At 37.3% G+C, this 16,125-nt stretch overlaps 1 protein-coding gene across 10 annotated transcripts in view; it reads left to right on the top strand.

Moving 5' to 3' along the window:
• The window catches only part of LOC138173290 (transcription factor 4), a 450,738-nt gene that overhangs the window by 129,580 nt on the left and 305,033 nt on the right, over positions 1 to 16,125 (top strand). The gene's annotated exons all lie outside the window — the stretch shown is intronic.

Genomic DNA, 16,125 nt, shown 5'->3' on the forward strand with positions numbered 1-16,125 from the left:
AAAAAAAGTGAAGCAGAGAGAGTTGGGGATCAGTGTAGTAGCCGTATGCCTGTTTACAGCATTGTCAACTTTGTAGTCCTCTTAAGTCCTGGTCAGAACAATTCTACATGGCTTCTCACCAAGCATATTCCATCCCCATGCCAAATATTCTGTAGATGTCTCTATACAAAGGTTCACACATTATAATCTTATCAGGTTGATGGGGGAATTTAGATAATTGGTCATTCATTCCAACTCTGGAAAGGACACAGTGATTCTGTATGCTTTACCCTTCCTGAGTTTGAACCTGTAAAAACATTTATAAAGCAATGGGCATAAATTATAAGGGAATTTCATTATAAATATTCACAGTAGATCAGAATTGACCTTATTTATACTGTTTTGGGCAATCTCCAAGATACTAAGATCATGGTGGTTGCCAAAATTTTAAATGAATTTTTATTGATATCTTTTGTTTTTCTGTCCCCCAAATTTCCCCCTGAAATCCTCTGCCAGTCCTTTCTAGAGAGCTATGTAATATAACAAAGACTTTTATTTAAAAGAAAAAAGAGTAAGACCAAAAAATCAACAAAACCAATCATTACATCCCCTATATTTGAAAATATATGTAATATTCAACACCTATGGATTTCCTTCCTCGTTAAGGCAGTAGGGAAAGTGCCTTCTCATATCCCTTTATTATGTAGTAAAATGTAAGATGTTGGCGTAAGTCTAATTTCTACCTGTTTCTTAGTTTTTCTGGCAGTTCTTGTCAAATAGAGAATTCTTTTCTAGGTAATTTATGTATTGGAGCTTATTGAATACTGGGTTTTTGAGCTCTGTTTTTTTTATTATTCTTTTGTTTCTAGTCTGTTCAATTGATCTACTTTTCTATTTTTAAACTGTACCAAATAGTTTTGATGACTGCCGTCTTATAATATAATTTGAGGTCTGGGAACAGTATTCCCCTTTCACTCCTAGCTTTTTTCATTATTTCCTAGGACATCTTAGATCTTTGTTTCTCCAAATTAATTTTTGTTATTATTTTATTGCGTTCTGTAAGGTATCTCTTTGATGCTTAGATTGGTATAACATTAAATCAAAAATTAGTTTGGTCATGTCCTTTTTATTAAATTGGAATGTCTTAGCCACAAGGAATACTATTCCAGCTATTTAAGTTGGTCTTTGTTTAAGGAAGACGCTAACTGAATCAATACAGTTCATCAATATGCTTTGATAGATTGACCTCCAAATATTTTATGCCTTCTGTAGTTCTTTCTAATTGGATTTCTTTTCTACTGTTGCCTTTTGCATTACTATTATAATTATACAGAAATGTTGATTTTGGGGGGATTATTTTGTAGCCTAAAACTTTGTTCTCTCAACATCTTTGCTGATACCATGGGATTTTCTAAATAAATCTTCATGTTATCTGGAAATAGGGATAGTTTTATGTCCTCTTTGCCCATTTTATTCCTTTAATTTCTTTCTCTTGTTTCTATTGCTAGTGCTGCTATCAAATAAGCATGGGGAAAGTGGGCATCTTTGCTTTTTGCATGCATTTATTGGCAAAACTTTAAGGGTAGCCCTGTTGCATTTGATACTTTCTTCCACTTTTTATGACATTAAAATAATGTTCCAGGAATAGTTAGTTGGCACAGTGGATAGAATACTGGTTCTGGAGTCAGGAGGATGTGAGTTTTTGTTGATGTTTTTGTTTTTAATATGATTAATTATGTTGATTGTTTTCATAATGTGGGAAAGACCTTGTATCACATATGTAAATCCCATTTGGTCATGATGAATGACTTCATAGTCTTTTTGACAGCATTTTGTTTAAATACTTTGAATCAATATTTATGTTGATCTGTAGTTATCTTTTGCTTTATCCTTCCCTGCTTTAAGGATTGGGACTATATTTGGCTCATCAAAGGAGATTGGTAGAGTGCTATTTCTGTCTTAAGTTTTGAGAATAATTTGTGTAGTATCAGTATTAAGTAAAAGACATTGTTATTGGTGGCAGGAACCCCAAAGACTGTACTAAACAGCATGAATTGAACCAAACTCCACATCTACAAGTGCTGAAGAAATCGTTCTTCAAGTATAGACAAATTCAGCCGGATTTCCCACTCTTGCCTCGCTCTAGTCAAACTAGGCTATTCACTGTACCCAAAAGAGCTACCTCAGTGGCCTGTTTTATGACATTCTCTCCCACTTGGAATTCACTTCCTCTTCCTCTCTGACTCCAGTAAAATGCCTGCTCATACTTTAATGGTCTAGTATCTAATATCGCTCCTCAAAAAAGAATTTTTTTTTCCCTTCTTTCTCAAGCTAGAATCACTTTTTTTCTTTTCTTGATTCCTGTAGGTAATATTTCATCATTTCACATTTACTGGATAAAAGACTGAAATAATAAAGAAATATATAAGGTTTAGTTCAGCCCCCAGAGAGATTAAATGGCTTATTTAAGTTATTCTGGTAGAAAACTCAACAGCAGAGATTTGAACCCAGACGCTCTTAATTTATTCTATAAACCAGTGCCCTTTCCATTGTGCCATAAATATTTATTATGCACCTGTTTTATGCCAAAGTCCTGATTGCAAACAAAAGAGAAAAATCAAGAGACCTTGCTATAAAGATTGTTACTTCTTAGGATGGAGGTGTATGGAGAAGGACAGAGGTAGTAGTATGCAGTAGGTATACAGATAACTTAATACAGTTAATTTGATAAAATAGAGAATGTTAAAAGTTAGGAGGCCCAAGGAGGCTTACAGGAAAGGTGACACTTGAATTTCCTTGCAGAGAGCTTAGTATTCTGAGGAGAGGTGAGACAGTGAATTTCCAGCATGGTAGAAGACTTGGAAAATGCACAAAAATGCACAAAGTAGGAGATGGAACATTGAGTCCTGGGCACAGCTAGTATTCCAATTTGCCTGAAATGTGTAATGAGGTGAAGGGAGTGATATTAAATAAGACTGGAAAGGTAGGTTGGAGGTGGATTGTAGAAGGCCATAAACAGCAGACTGAGGAGTTGGCATTTTATCCTAGAGGCAAAAAGGGAGCTATTGAAAGTTTTTTAAAAGAAAAGGCACTAGTCAGATTTGTGCTTTAGAAAGATTATTTTGGCAGTAGTGTTGAAGATGGTTTAAAGGCAAAGACTATAAAGCAGGGAAACCAATTATGGGGAGTATTACAATAATGTAGGTAAGATGTGTTGAAGGTCTGAAATAATGCTGCTATTGTTGCTAACTAGAATTTATATATATTTTAAGATTTGCTAGTTACTTTACAATTGTTAACTCATTCAGCCTCACAACAGTCCTGAGAAGTATCTGCTATTAAATACTTCATTTTACAGATAAAGTAATTGAGACAGAGGTTAAATCACTTGCCCAGAGTCACAGAGATTGTAAGAGTCTGAGGCTGGATTTGAATTCAGGTCTTTCTGTCTCCAGATCCAACACTCTATTCACTTTGTGTGAGTTGAAGAAAAGGAAATAATAAAATGAGATAAGATAGTTATTAGAATGAAATGATGTAGATTAAAAGAACATTTTAGAAGTAAAATCTGGAAAACTGGGAATCTTTGAATTTGGGAAAGTGAAGGATGACTGAAGAAATTGTAGTACTGTTGACAGAAATAAGGAAGTTTAGAAGAAGGGTAAGTGTAGGTGGAAAGATGTTGAGTCCTATTTTAGACCTATTGATTTTGAAATGCTGATGGCACATCTCAGTGGAGATATCCATCTGACCTTTGGGAAATATGCTACTAGAATTCAGGAGGGAGATAAGGTTTGACTACATACTTAGCTTTGATAAGGAGACAGATCACCACTTCATCAGACCTAAGGAGGAAAGAGAAGCTAAATATGTGTACTTCGGGGTTTTGAGATGAGGGGTAGGGAAATGAGGTAGTTAAAGATAGCTTTGATTTTTTTTTTCAGTGAGGCATAGATAAGGTATAAGAGAGATGGGGAAAATGGAGGAAGTATGGGAAGCTTGATGGAAGAAGAGAACTTGGGAAATATCCACTCTGGGGGATGTGTGATAGTCGGGGCTTCCTGGTGCCACTTGACAATAATTATTTTGTATTTTTGTTTTCTTATTTTTGTAATAGAGATTTTGTAGTAGAAAAAGGAATAAGCTCAGGCATCAGGAAGCTAGAAAGATGGCTAGGGTTCGGTGCCCCTGAATACCAAAGTTAGAGGGAGTTAATAGCACTCGTAGTACTTGAGCATCATAAATGCAAAGGGATTGATCCCCAGTTAAAAATAATAATGATGATAGCTAGCATTTATATAGTGCCTACTATGTGCTGCGCACTTTTGCTAAGTACTTTTGTAAATACTATCTCCTTTGATATTCACAATAGCCTGGCGAGATAGGTGTTATTATTAACTCCATTTTGCAATTGAGAAAGCTGAGGCAGACAGAGGTGGCCTTTTAGGTCCTTGGGTATAGCCTTTTGACTGAGTCCAGGTTTTACAGAGCAAATACTTTTATTAAGGAGTGTTGTTCTGTGAAGTTTGTGTTCTGTCAAAGAGTCACACTTGAGGAGCTAGAAGGCCATGTGTGGTTTTTAGGCCATAGCTTCCCCACCCCTGGTATAGATGTTCTTAGTTACAGCACTGACCACGAGACCTGACATCTATCTAATCTTGCCTCTGCACTAACTGTGGAATATTAAGCAAATCACTTCACACTTTTGCCCTTACTTACTTTTATAAAGTTAGGAAGTTAGAAAGAAATATTGATGGGTTAGACTGGAAGGGAATCTAAGGCACCTTCCATTTCTTAGATTCTATAATTTCCACATAGATTGTAAAGTCTCTGAAGGTAGGGAGCCATGCCTAAACTGGTAAATATTCTGTTTTCCAAAATATCATTTGCAAAAGAAGTTATCTGGAATTTAGAATTCACTTTCCCAATAGAATCAAAGCTATAAATCATAGAATCGTAGACCCTTTGAGTTGCCTCAAGCATGAATATATCTTATTAGCCTCATCTCCTCTGATGCAAAATATCAAGGTCCTCCTTGGCCCAGTTGTGCCTTCCAGTCACAGGATGATAGGAGGCGATGAATGTTCAAGATGCCATCTGAACTAAGGGACTCAGGCTCTGGGGCAGGAAGGAGAGGTTAGCACCACCAGCCTTTTAGCAAGAGTGCTGCCGAAGGGCCCTTCCTGGACACAAGAAATAAAACCAGAGGAAACCAGTGGGGTGAGAAGAATTCTAGGAAGCTAACTTCCAACGGGGGAGTGCTTAGGATGTTCATTGACTACTGTGACATGCATAGTTTCAATAGTTTCTCTTGCATGACTCTTTGCCCTCACATATCTTATTGACACTTTTGGTGAAAGTGCCATCTGATCAGAAATCACATGCTCTTGATTGCTAAGATATTTCTTTCATCAATATAAATTATAGTTTCTCTCGTAACTTCCATTCATCGGTCCCGTTTAGAATAAATCTATTCCACATCTGGTCTGTTGCTAAGGCCTCTCGATATTACCTTTGCAGCGCATCTCAGATATTCCCCCTCTTCTCTGAAGTTGCCACCACTCTGGTGCACTCCCTCATTTTCTCACTCCTAGGCTGTTGTAACAGCCTGATGGTTGGTCTGCTGGCCACAAGTCTCTTCCCACTCCAGTTCATCCTTCATTCAACTGCCAAAGTGATTTTACTAAAGGACAGGTCCAACCAGGTCACTCTCCTACTCGGTAAACTCCAATGGCTCCCTGATACCTCTAGAATCATATATAAAAATCCTTCCTTTGGCATTGAGAACCTTTTACAACCTAGCTTCCCCAACCTCACTCCTCTTCCTGTCTACTTGTATCTTTTATCCCCAGATCATTTAGCTGTTATGACATCTATTATGACATCTATTATGACATCTATTATGACATATTTCATGACATCTATGGATTTGATGGGAATTCTCACATATGTTGTTTTTCAAGTCATTAGTAAAAATATTCAAATAGAATAGGACAAATCCCCTGCACTTTGCCCCTAGAGATTCAATAGTCACTTCGTCAATAAACATTTGTTAAGTGCTATGCCAAGCACTGTGCTAAGTTCTATGGATACAGAAAGAGGTGAAAGACAGTCTGCCCTCAGAGAACTCATGATCTACTCAGGAAGACAACAAGCAAAGAAATATGTACGAATAAGGTATATACAGGATAAAAAGGAAATAATTCAGAGATGGAAGGCATTAGAATGAAGAGCGGTTAGGAAAAGGGTTGCAGTAGAAGATGAGATTTTAGTTAGTACTTAAAGGAAACCAGGTAAGTCAACAGGCAGAGATGAAGTGGGAGAGCATTCCAGGCAGGGGACAGCCAGAAAAAATGCTTGGAACATAAGAGATGGAATGTCTTGTTTGCTGGAACAGCCAAGAGGCCCATGTCACTGAATCAGACTGGTACATGGTACGGAGCAAAGTCTAAGCCTGAAAAAGAAGCAGGAAGCAAGGTTATGAAGGGCTTTCAATGTCAAATAGAGGATTTTGTATTTGCTCCTGGAGGCAGAAGGGAGCCACTGGAGTTCACTGAGGGGTTCAGGGTGACATAGGTGGACAGCACTTTAGGAAGATCACTTTGGTGACTGAATGGAAGATGGATTGCCATGGGCAGATACATGAGTCAGACAGGCCCACTAGTAGATTTCTTTCCAAGCTGACATCAGTATAATAATAAATAGCTTTTTGGATCTAGTTCTTTAATTTTTAATTAAAGGGACCATCCTTCCTCTCACTTCTTAAAGAGGCCTATTTGCTGAATGGGCTTTGCCTCACTCAGAGTGAGAACCTGAAAAGGCTTTAGCTTAAAAGGCCAAGGTCATCTCCATCTGGGCCATCTCCAGTCTTCCTGATCCATATCTGGCCACTGGACCCAGAGAGCTCTTGAGGAGAAAGTGATGCTGGTGACTTTGCAGAGCTCTCCCTCACTCAAATCAAAGTCAATTACAATTCACGTCACCATCTCTCTGATGTGATGGCCCTCTTGGAGAACGAAGGACAAACGACACAGCCTGCTATGATATAAGACTTTTTCAAATACCTTGAAGAAGTTAAAATACAGTGTCTAAAGCCTTTGCTGCTATGGTTCTGTTCAGAAAAGAAGGAAACTAGATTGCTCTTGAGCAGCTTGTTTTTGATAGACTCATGCTGTCTCATCGTAATCAACATTTCCCCCCTCAGTTCTCAATAATTTAAATCTGATTAATAACCCATGCTGAAATTTTACCTGTGATCAACATCAAACACAGTAGTCAACAGCTTCTTTCCATTTTGAAAAACATGACATCTGCCCATCTTTTGTTATTTCGCCAATGCAATACCCACAGCACGTACGCCAGTACATTTCCAGGTTTGAATCACAAAATACAACAGACTCTACATTGAAGACAGAACCAAAACATTTGTTCAAACACCAGAAAGCCGAATCTCAACTCCTGAAAGCCAAATCCATCATAGCAACAAAGAAATCTATACACACAACACTGTAGAGGGCACTGCCATACCCAAGCCTTCCCCCTGTTAGAGCCTTCCCACAAACAATACTCACAGCTCACTGCCTGCTTCCTCTCTCTACCTCAGCTCTAACTGCTTTGACCAAATTCCTCAGGACTCTGCTCCCCCCTTCCTGCTCCACTCATTCTGAAAGCTCTTCCCACCACAGGCTTCATGTGACTCAAACTCACGTGATTTAGGCTTCTGTTTGACTTGAGCAGGTCACATGGGCCTCTTAAAGGATGGGAAAGGTCTTCCCATTTACATTACCATTATGCTCTTCCTTACATACCTTTCCTATTCTCAATGATTCCTCAAAACTGACTGATGGTATCAGCAGTTACAGTCAGATTACTTTATTACGCTAGGGCAGCATTCTTAGAGTATGGTCCTGAAAACCCTCAGAATCTCCAGGGCTCTTTCAAGGGGTCCACAAAGTCAAAACTATTTTCATAATAACACTAAGATGTTCTAATTTTGAATACGTGGACATCATTAGATATAGCTCATGTAAACAAAGAAAAGCTCTTTGGAGGTCCTCAGTAATTTTTAAGAGTATAAAGGAGTCCTGGGACAAAAAAGTTTGAAAATTGCTCCCCTGGGGTATAATTTATCTATGTTGGGTTACTTGGATTCATTTAAGGAAGTTAGGTGCTCACTTACTATCTTATCAGTCATTTTGGGTTTCAGTTACCCTTCTAAACCATTTTCTATCCTTTCTAATCTGTAGATCATTCTTCTTGAAAAAGAAAATAGAAGGAAAGGAGGAATAGAATCATTCTGCTTTCACTCTATCATCTTTTATTATCATTTCATAACCCCCAAGAAGTATTCATAACCCCCTATCATAATTTAAAACAAACCAAAACAACAACCATCACCAAGGACTTTGGTGGGAGGGGGGATGTAGAGCTTCTTAACATTTTCTCTCTTTGTTCTTAGCTCCCCATCCTCATCCCCCAGCTCATTCTGAACTTTGGTTTTCAGTACTCTATTCTTTCTAGACTGCACCACTGTTGTGTATGTGTTATCTGCCCTCACTTCTGTCTTTTTCTGTGTTTCCTCTTGAATTATAAACTCATCAGAGTACTCTCCATAAAAGATACATGAAATTTAAACTATTGGATTGTAAGACCAGTTCCCACAGGGGTGGCTACGTGGTGCAGTGAATAGAGCCCTGGCCCTGGAGTCAGGAGGACCTGAGTTCAAATCTGTCCTTAGACACTTAACATACACACAAAAAACTAGCTGTGTGACCTTGGGCAAGTCACTTAACCCCAGCTGCCCTGCCTTTCTCCCTCCAAAAAGAAGAAAAAAAGTTCCCCCAAAGTCTGTAGCTGACCTATTTTACTTTTTGTCTTTGGGATATTTTCAGTTATGGTTTAGAAAATAGATTAGCCTGTAAAAATGAAATTGTTCATTCAGATTTTAAAATGTCTGTTTATTCCTCTGAAGATACTGTAAGAAAAAAAAGCCTCTTAAAATAATAATAGAAAAAAATAATAATGCTAGACCTCGCAGTATCAAAAATAATTGAATTAATTGATCCACAAGTATTTATCAATCACTCATTATCTGCCAGGCACTATGCCAACCCTAGGAATACAAAGACAAAAGCAAAACAGTCCCTTTCCTCAAGAAGCTTATATTCTAAGGGGAGAGAAAACATGCACAGACAAAAGAGAGCACAAGATCCCCTTGGTTTGGAGGGCAAGACTTGGAGCAAAACTTGTATACTCTGGAAATTTGATAAGCTAAAAGCAATGTTTTGTGCCATGCCCTGAACATCAAGGAGCTAGGATCTTGTAGAGGTAATAGGAAAAAAGTCCACAAAGGTTAACTTCTCATCTCCAAAAGCATACTGCATCTTTTAACCCTAAATCCAAATTTGGAGATTAATGGAATCTTAAATACGAAATCCTATTTTCATTTGTATATCAAGTTGGGGGAAGAATTATAAAAAGAACACTGAGATGGTAGGTACACTCTGCTTGGAGGTCTTCAGACAGAAGTTGAATGGCCACTTGTTCAGGAATCTCCTCATGTCTGAGTTGAATTAAATGATTTTCAAGATCCTTTCTAACTCACAAATTCTGTGAAATGAGTCTAAACTTTATTTCTAATCAATCCTCAGCTACCAACACATTGTGAATATAGAAATGAATTGAATGCAATAAGCCTTTATTGTTTATAACATGCAAGGTGCTGGGTGAGGCACTGGGGATGATAGAAACTATCCTTAACTTTGAAAAACTGTTATAAACAAATGCATGCAAGATGATTGAAGAAGAGAGAAGGTAGTAACAGTTAAGGGGATGAGAAAAGGCTTCCTGTTCCCCTGTGTGTTTAATTCGTTCTCTCTCTTTTTTATCTCACTCCTGGCTTCCCTGGCTTTCTTCAGTTCCTAGCTAAAACCCCGCCTGCTGCTCCTTTCTGATTATATCCAATTTATTATCTACATCTGTATCTTTTTTTTTGTACATACTTATTTTCATGTCGTCTCCCTCATTAGACGATGAACAGAGCAGGGATTGTCTTTTGCCTTTCTGTTTCCAGAACTTAGCACAGTACCTCACACATAGTAGGAGTTTAATAAAGGCTAATTGACTGACAGACTTTACTTACATCCAGATTGTCAGAGCTGCCCAAGAAGGATAATGACAAATGATGGAGGAACTGTAGGAAACAGGCGCATTAATGAAATACTGATCAAGTTGTAAATTGGTCTAGTCATTTTGAAAAATAATATGGGACTATTTCTCAGTAGTTACTAAGCTTTGCAATACTAAGCAATTTACCACTATTAAGAAGCCTGTACTCTCAGAGATATCAAAGAAAGAAGAAAAGGATCCATATGTACAAATACAATATCTCTTTTTGTGTTTGCAAAGAACTGGAACCTAATAAAGTCACATCCATTGAGGAATGGCTGAATAAATTATGGTATATGAATGAATGGAATACCCCTGAAGAATAAGAAGAAATGAAGAAGGGAATGTTTTTAGAGAAACCTGGAAATTTGATGTAGATTGAAAGGGATCTCCTGATTCTCCTGAAACAGAAGAACAATTATACGATAACATTCTAAACACAAACAACTTTTAAAGACTTAAGAACTAATCAACCCAAGGACCAGTCATAATACCAGAGAGGGAACGCTGAAGTATTCTACCCATTTTCAGGCAGAAAGGTGGTGGATTCAAGTTGCAGATTTGTTATTTGTTATTTTGGACATGATCAATTTGGGGGGGGGGAGTTATTCTGATAAGTATACATATATGTTGGGGCAGCAGGATGGTATAGTAGATAGTACTAGGCCTGGAGTCAGAACTCCAGGAACACCTGAGTTCAAATCTGGTCTTAGACATTTCCTATGTGACCCTAGGCAAGTGACCCTGTTAGCCTCATTTTTCGTATCTGTACAATGAGATAGAAAAGGAAATGACAAACCACTTCAGTATTTTTGCCAAGAAAACCACAAATGGGTTCATGACTGAAATGACTAAAAAGCAACAAAATGTGGATCTGGGCATTTGGTCTATTTGGAATACACTTAAGCATAGTGGTCATCCAGTTTAATAATAGCAACAACAACTAGCATTTATATAGTACTTGAAGACCCACAAAATGCTTAAAGAATATTATTTTACCTTCAGTGCCCCTTGGGAGGTAGGGATTATTATTATTATTTCTATTTTGCAGATAAGGAAAATGAGGCAGACAAATTAACTTGCCCAAGAGTCACACAGATGCCTGTGGTAGGATTTAAACTCGGGCTTTCCTGATGCCAGTTCCAGAGTTCAGTCTACTGTACAACCTAGCTACCTAACTGAGTGTATATCTTATCCACTCCAGTTCAAGTCATGAATTTATCAAATCTATGTATTTCGTGTCCCAAGCAAGTCTCTTAGCTAGTCTTGTTGTTGAATATTTCAGTCATGTCTGACCTTTTGTGACTCTACTTTGGGATTATTTTAGCAAAGATACTGGACTGTTTTGCCATTTCCTTCTCCCACATATTTTATAGAAGAAGAAAGCAAGATAAACAGGGGTTAAATGACTTGCCCAGGGTCACACAGCTAGTAAGAATTTTTTCTAGGAGTTTCCAAGAAACTAACCTTTTGTAGGAGAATACATCTTTTCCCTCATTACTGTCATTTTACGTTTCACCCAATTCTCTCTTATTCTCTAAGATATAATAACTTAGGATAAAAATCTCTCACTTTGGAATCAGGAAATCACAGTGAATCGTAATCCATTTAATATGTGCAAAACTTAGTTTTCTCATTTGCAAAATTGGGAGAATCCAATGCAATATTTATGTCACAGTGCTTTGAAAACTATAAGGTATGCTCTTAAAAAAACATGTTTATTATTATAATTTTTTTTAAAGCAATCGGGGTTAAGTAACTTGCTCAAGGTTACACGGCCAGTTATTTCTGGGTGTGGTGCTGAGTGTCTGAGCCCAGATTTGATCCCCAGGTCATCTCGACACTGGAACCGGTGCTCTTACTCGCTGAGCCACCTGGCCGCCCCTAAACATGTTTATTATTAATTAATGAGTGTCACGTTAACCAGTGAAAAGACATCATAAACATCTTGAGAGAATCAGAAATTGTCAAAATCTCTCTAAGTCTTAACAGCAATTTACTTAACATTCAGAGATAGACTATACCATTTTTTTTCCCCTAGTTTCACTAAGTCATAGGTAACTATTTAGACTGATATGGGTGATTTTTGTTTCTTCCTGTGCTTTGAGGCCAATGATAAAGTAGCATACATTGAGTCATCAGGGTGTGTCTCAGAATGAGCACAAAGGTACTTTTTGTGATTGTGCGTTTGCAGTTTCTAATTGTGGGGGCAGCTAGGTGGCACCTTTCCATTTATACAATTTATAAACTGTTCAATCTACTGATGATTACAAAGCTACCTATTTCCTGCTGAAGCCCAATTCCTACTTACCTATTTGAGAAATGACCATCACTTAAATGATAGGGAAAGGTGTTTCAAGTAAACACAAAAAGACAATTTGCTCGGCGTACCATTGGTTTATTTATTTATTTTTTTTTTGGGTAAATAATGATGAATGGAGTAGGCGAAGAAGTTCATTGTAATTTCCTCCTTATGCCATTTTCCTTTTTCAAACTCATAGGAGTTTTGTAGAATATCACTTTATTTTAGTTATTATTTAGGTCTTTGTTAAACTCCTGTTAATGTTACACCATACTTGTTGCCCTCAACACCTACCTAAATGTTATTGGAGAGAATAGGTGTAAAGATGAAAAGCTAAATTTTTCCGCTCCAGACCCATGATTTCATTGGTTTAGTGAACTCTGCATGAGAAAGCTCCCTCCACCAATGTAAATCTGTAATTAACAAATTAAAAAGTTACCTGTGGATCAAATGTCAAGTGACATTCTTAGGGTCATATCTTAGGTTTACTTGAGCCCAGATCTTCTGTACTCGAAAGGTTGATTTTTTTTACTCTAACTATGGTTATGGATAACAAAATTACTTAAAATAGCACAAGACTTTGTGTAAAATGACACATATTAGCATGTGATTAATTGCCAATTTAGTAGTAATATCTCTGAGTTCATAGGAGGAATTATGTTAAACTTGATGTAGTTGACAAGCGTTTATAAACATAGCTTCAGAAACTGGTGAAAAGGTCTTGAAGACGGTCTCAGGATAAGAGGTAGTCATGGAGCATGGGGTTTGGAACTAAGTGACCTGTTGTTTTGAATGTACAGGGGACAAAGGTTGGCGGAGAGCTGTAGGTCAGACTAGGCATAACAATAAAGACCAGTAAGACAGAAATTCTAGTGGTTAAAAAAAATAGTCAGATATTCAGTTTTTCTTTTGTCAGTTTAATAGTATGGAAAGTAGAGAGAAATGAATCAGTGTCCCAAGCACTACATGATTGGAGATAATGACTATAGTAATAACAAAAAGTAAGACTGTCAGCCATATTAGGCTAACTTTTTAGTCACATAATTTGTAAAATACATATAGGAAGTTCACCAACATAAAAATCAGTACAAATGATAAGGAAGAAAGAACCTAGGTTCTAGCAGGTTGCAACAAGGTAATCAGAAGTCAGGAGCCTGGAATCATGAAGGTGCTGGAAAAAAGAATTTAGAGATTGGGTACAAGACAGCTTGACGTCATTTGAGTAATGGTATGAAGTGACTTCTCTACAAATTCCTAAAATTCCATCTTGAACACATAATTTCATTGCGTAAAGTGTTGCCTTCTCTTCCTTGGACCCTTTTAAAAATACATATACTCCTCTGAGCAATAATATTTTATGTCCTTAATACCCAATGTGAATGACTCCTGCAGCCTACACCTTACCTCTCCTTGAAACTGAGATACCTTATTTGTGCTTCTCTTCCTGCACTGAATCATGTACCATCTTTTATTGTCCTTAATTTTTTTTTTTATTTATATGCTTGTCTAGATTGCAAATTCTTGAAATACAGGGTCTCAGATACTTATTTGGCCTTTCCCCTTGATGTCTACTATACAACTGAGCAACTAGCAGGTGTTCAGTAAATATTTGTTGAATGGTCTTTGGGGAGGGAGTGCTGAAAGCTGAAGAATTGGTGCAGAAATTATGGAAAAAAACAACCAAGTTTACCTTGAGAATTTGGCCTAGTGCTGGACCTGACTGGATATGTATGTTTCACTGAAAAGGCAATAATTTGGTGCCAAACTTGAAATCCATGTTAGGGGATAACATAAGAAAAAATAACTTTTGAAAGTTTGCTGTACTATGAATACTTTAAATATGCTAGAACTTTAAAAAGGTAGTTAGGTAGTATTTTATGTTTTTTAGCACTTCAACCCAGAGTCAGATTGAAGTCAATAAAGATAAAAAAGAAAAAACATTTGCAAAGCACACAAATCTTAAAGTGCTATATAATGCTAGCTATTATTATTTAAATCTATGTACATCTGTGACCCTATAGACTTGATAGCAATATGTTGGTGTTGCTGAGGATCAAATAAAAAATAAGTACCAAATGTAAAGGATAAAAAAAATACCAAAAATTGTTTTTGTAAACTCCCCTATTTCTGCAAAACATTTTTGAGTTTATTAAAACATGTCCAATCTATCAATAAACATTTATTAAGTGCCTACTGTGTGCCAGGTACTATGCTAAAAGTTCTGGCTGATACTGCTGATGATGCTGAGTTTCAAGTCATTTTTTTTCCCTGTTGTGTCCACAAGCCAGCAAGTCTTTATTAAGCACTTAGTCCATGCTGGGCAGTTTCTTAAGTGCTTAGATACAGGGAAAAGCAACAACAGTCTCTTTCCCTTAAGGAGCTTACAGTCTATTGGGAGAGACAGCGTGCAAACAAGATTAGATGCAGGATAAATGGGAAATGATTAACAGAAGAAAGGCACTAACGTTAAAGGGCTACCAGGAAAGATTCTGGTACAAGGTGAGATTGTAGTTGAAACTTTAAAAAAGCCAGGGAAGGTGACTTGTGCAAGAACTCTCATAGTGTGAATTCTTTTCATTGGATCAAGAAGAATTATTTTTATTGCTACTGCCTTCCCTCCATCTCTCTGTTTTTGTTTCTGTCTCTTTCTCTACCTTTGTCTCTGTGTCTAATGAAAAATTGACCAGCTTTTCTATAGGCACGATATTAGCAGTTATAATCCTCATCTTTATGTTGGCAGTATTTTTAATTTGGTTAGAGCTCTAATTCATGTATTTTATATCATTTTAACACTTGCATTATACCTTTGCATAGCTTCAGAGTGGTTGTGCTGAAAAGTAATTCATGTTGCTTTGCCTTGTGCTTTTCCAGACGGCAGCCCTGCCAGAGGCTGTGTGTTTTTCTGGCTTCGCTTTTCAGCATTTGTGGAGTCCTTAGCATTTGTTTTTGTCTGCCTGGTAACCTAAGTTTTAGCTCCTCCTTTTGTTGACCAGTTTCCTCCTAGAATTTGGCCCTACAGTTCCGAATTGCTGAAGGATTTAGGCAGCATAGAGCCATACAAATTGTGGCTCAGCTTCAGTAAAGCAGAAGGAATGACATAAGGTTAGGTGACTGATATGTGACTATTTGAATTTGATTTGGTTTTACATGGAAAGGTTGAGGCAGTGATGCATGTATTCTAATAAAAATCATCAGTACAAATCAAATAAAATCTGGCTCTGTGGCTATTTTCCCACTGTATTTACTCATAACTAGCCTGTGCCCATTAGAGACAATGGTTGCCAGTGGCTGGTTTTTCCTGGAGCAAATCTTAAAGTCACATTACATTCTCTTGTGGTAAGAATCAAGGAATCATTGTAATCAGACTTTCTGCTAATCTCATCAGATTCCTCACGGCACTTGGCTAACACTCCTCCCTTACCTCCCTCTTCTGCTTGTATTCTCACTCATTGCAGCCTGGTTATCTTCCTCCTCTTTCTTTTAGCCCTCTTTCAAGCTCCTTACATTTCTTCCATTCCTCAGTAGTCAGGCTACAGCTATCACTTCTTCAGCCAGTCAGCTGTACTTTTAATTAGTGGCAGCCTCTTTCTCTTTAGCTTCGCTTTTTTGGTGTAGCACTGATCAAGACTATGTTAGGAATAATATGGATTAATATATATTAATATTAATATATTAAT

This window comes from Petaurus breviceps, unplaced genomic scaffold (assembly GCF_028583685.1).
Source record: "Petaurus breviceps papuanus isolate PSGF00001 unplaced genomic scaffold, PetGlider_PUasm1.0 129, whole genome shotgun sequence".
In the NCBI taxonomy this organism is placed as follows: domain Eukaryota; kingdom Metazoa; phylum Chordata; class Mammalia; order Diprotodontia; family Petauridae; genus Petaurus; species Petaurus breviceps.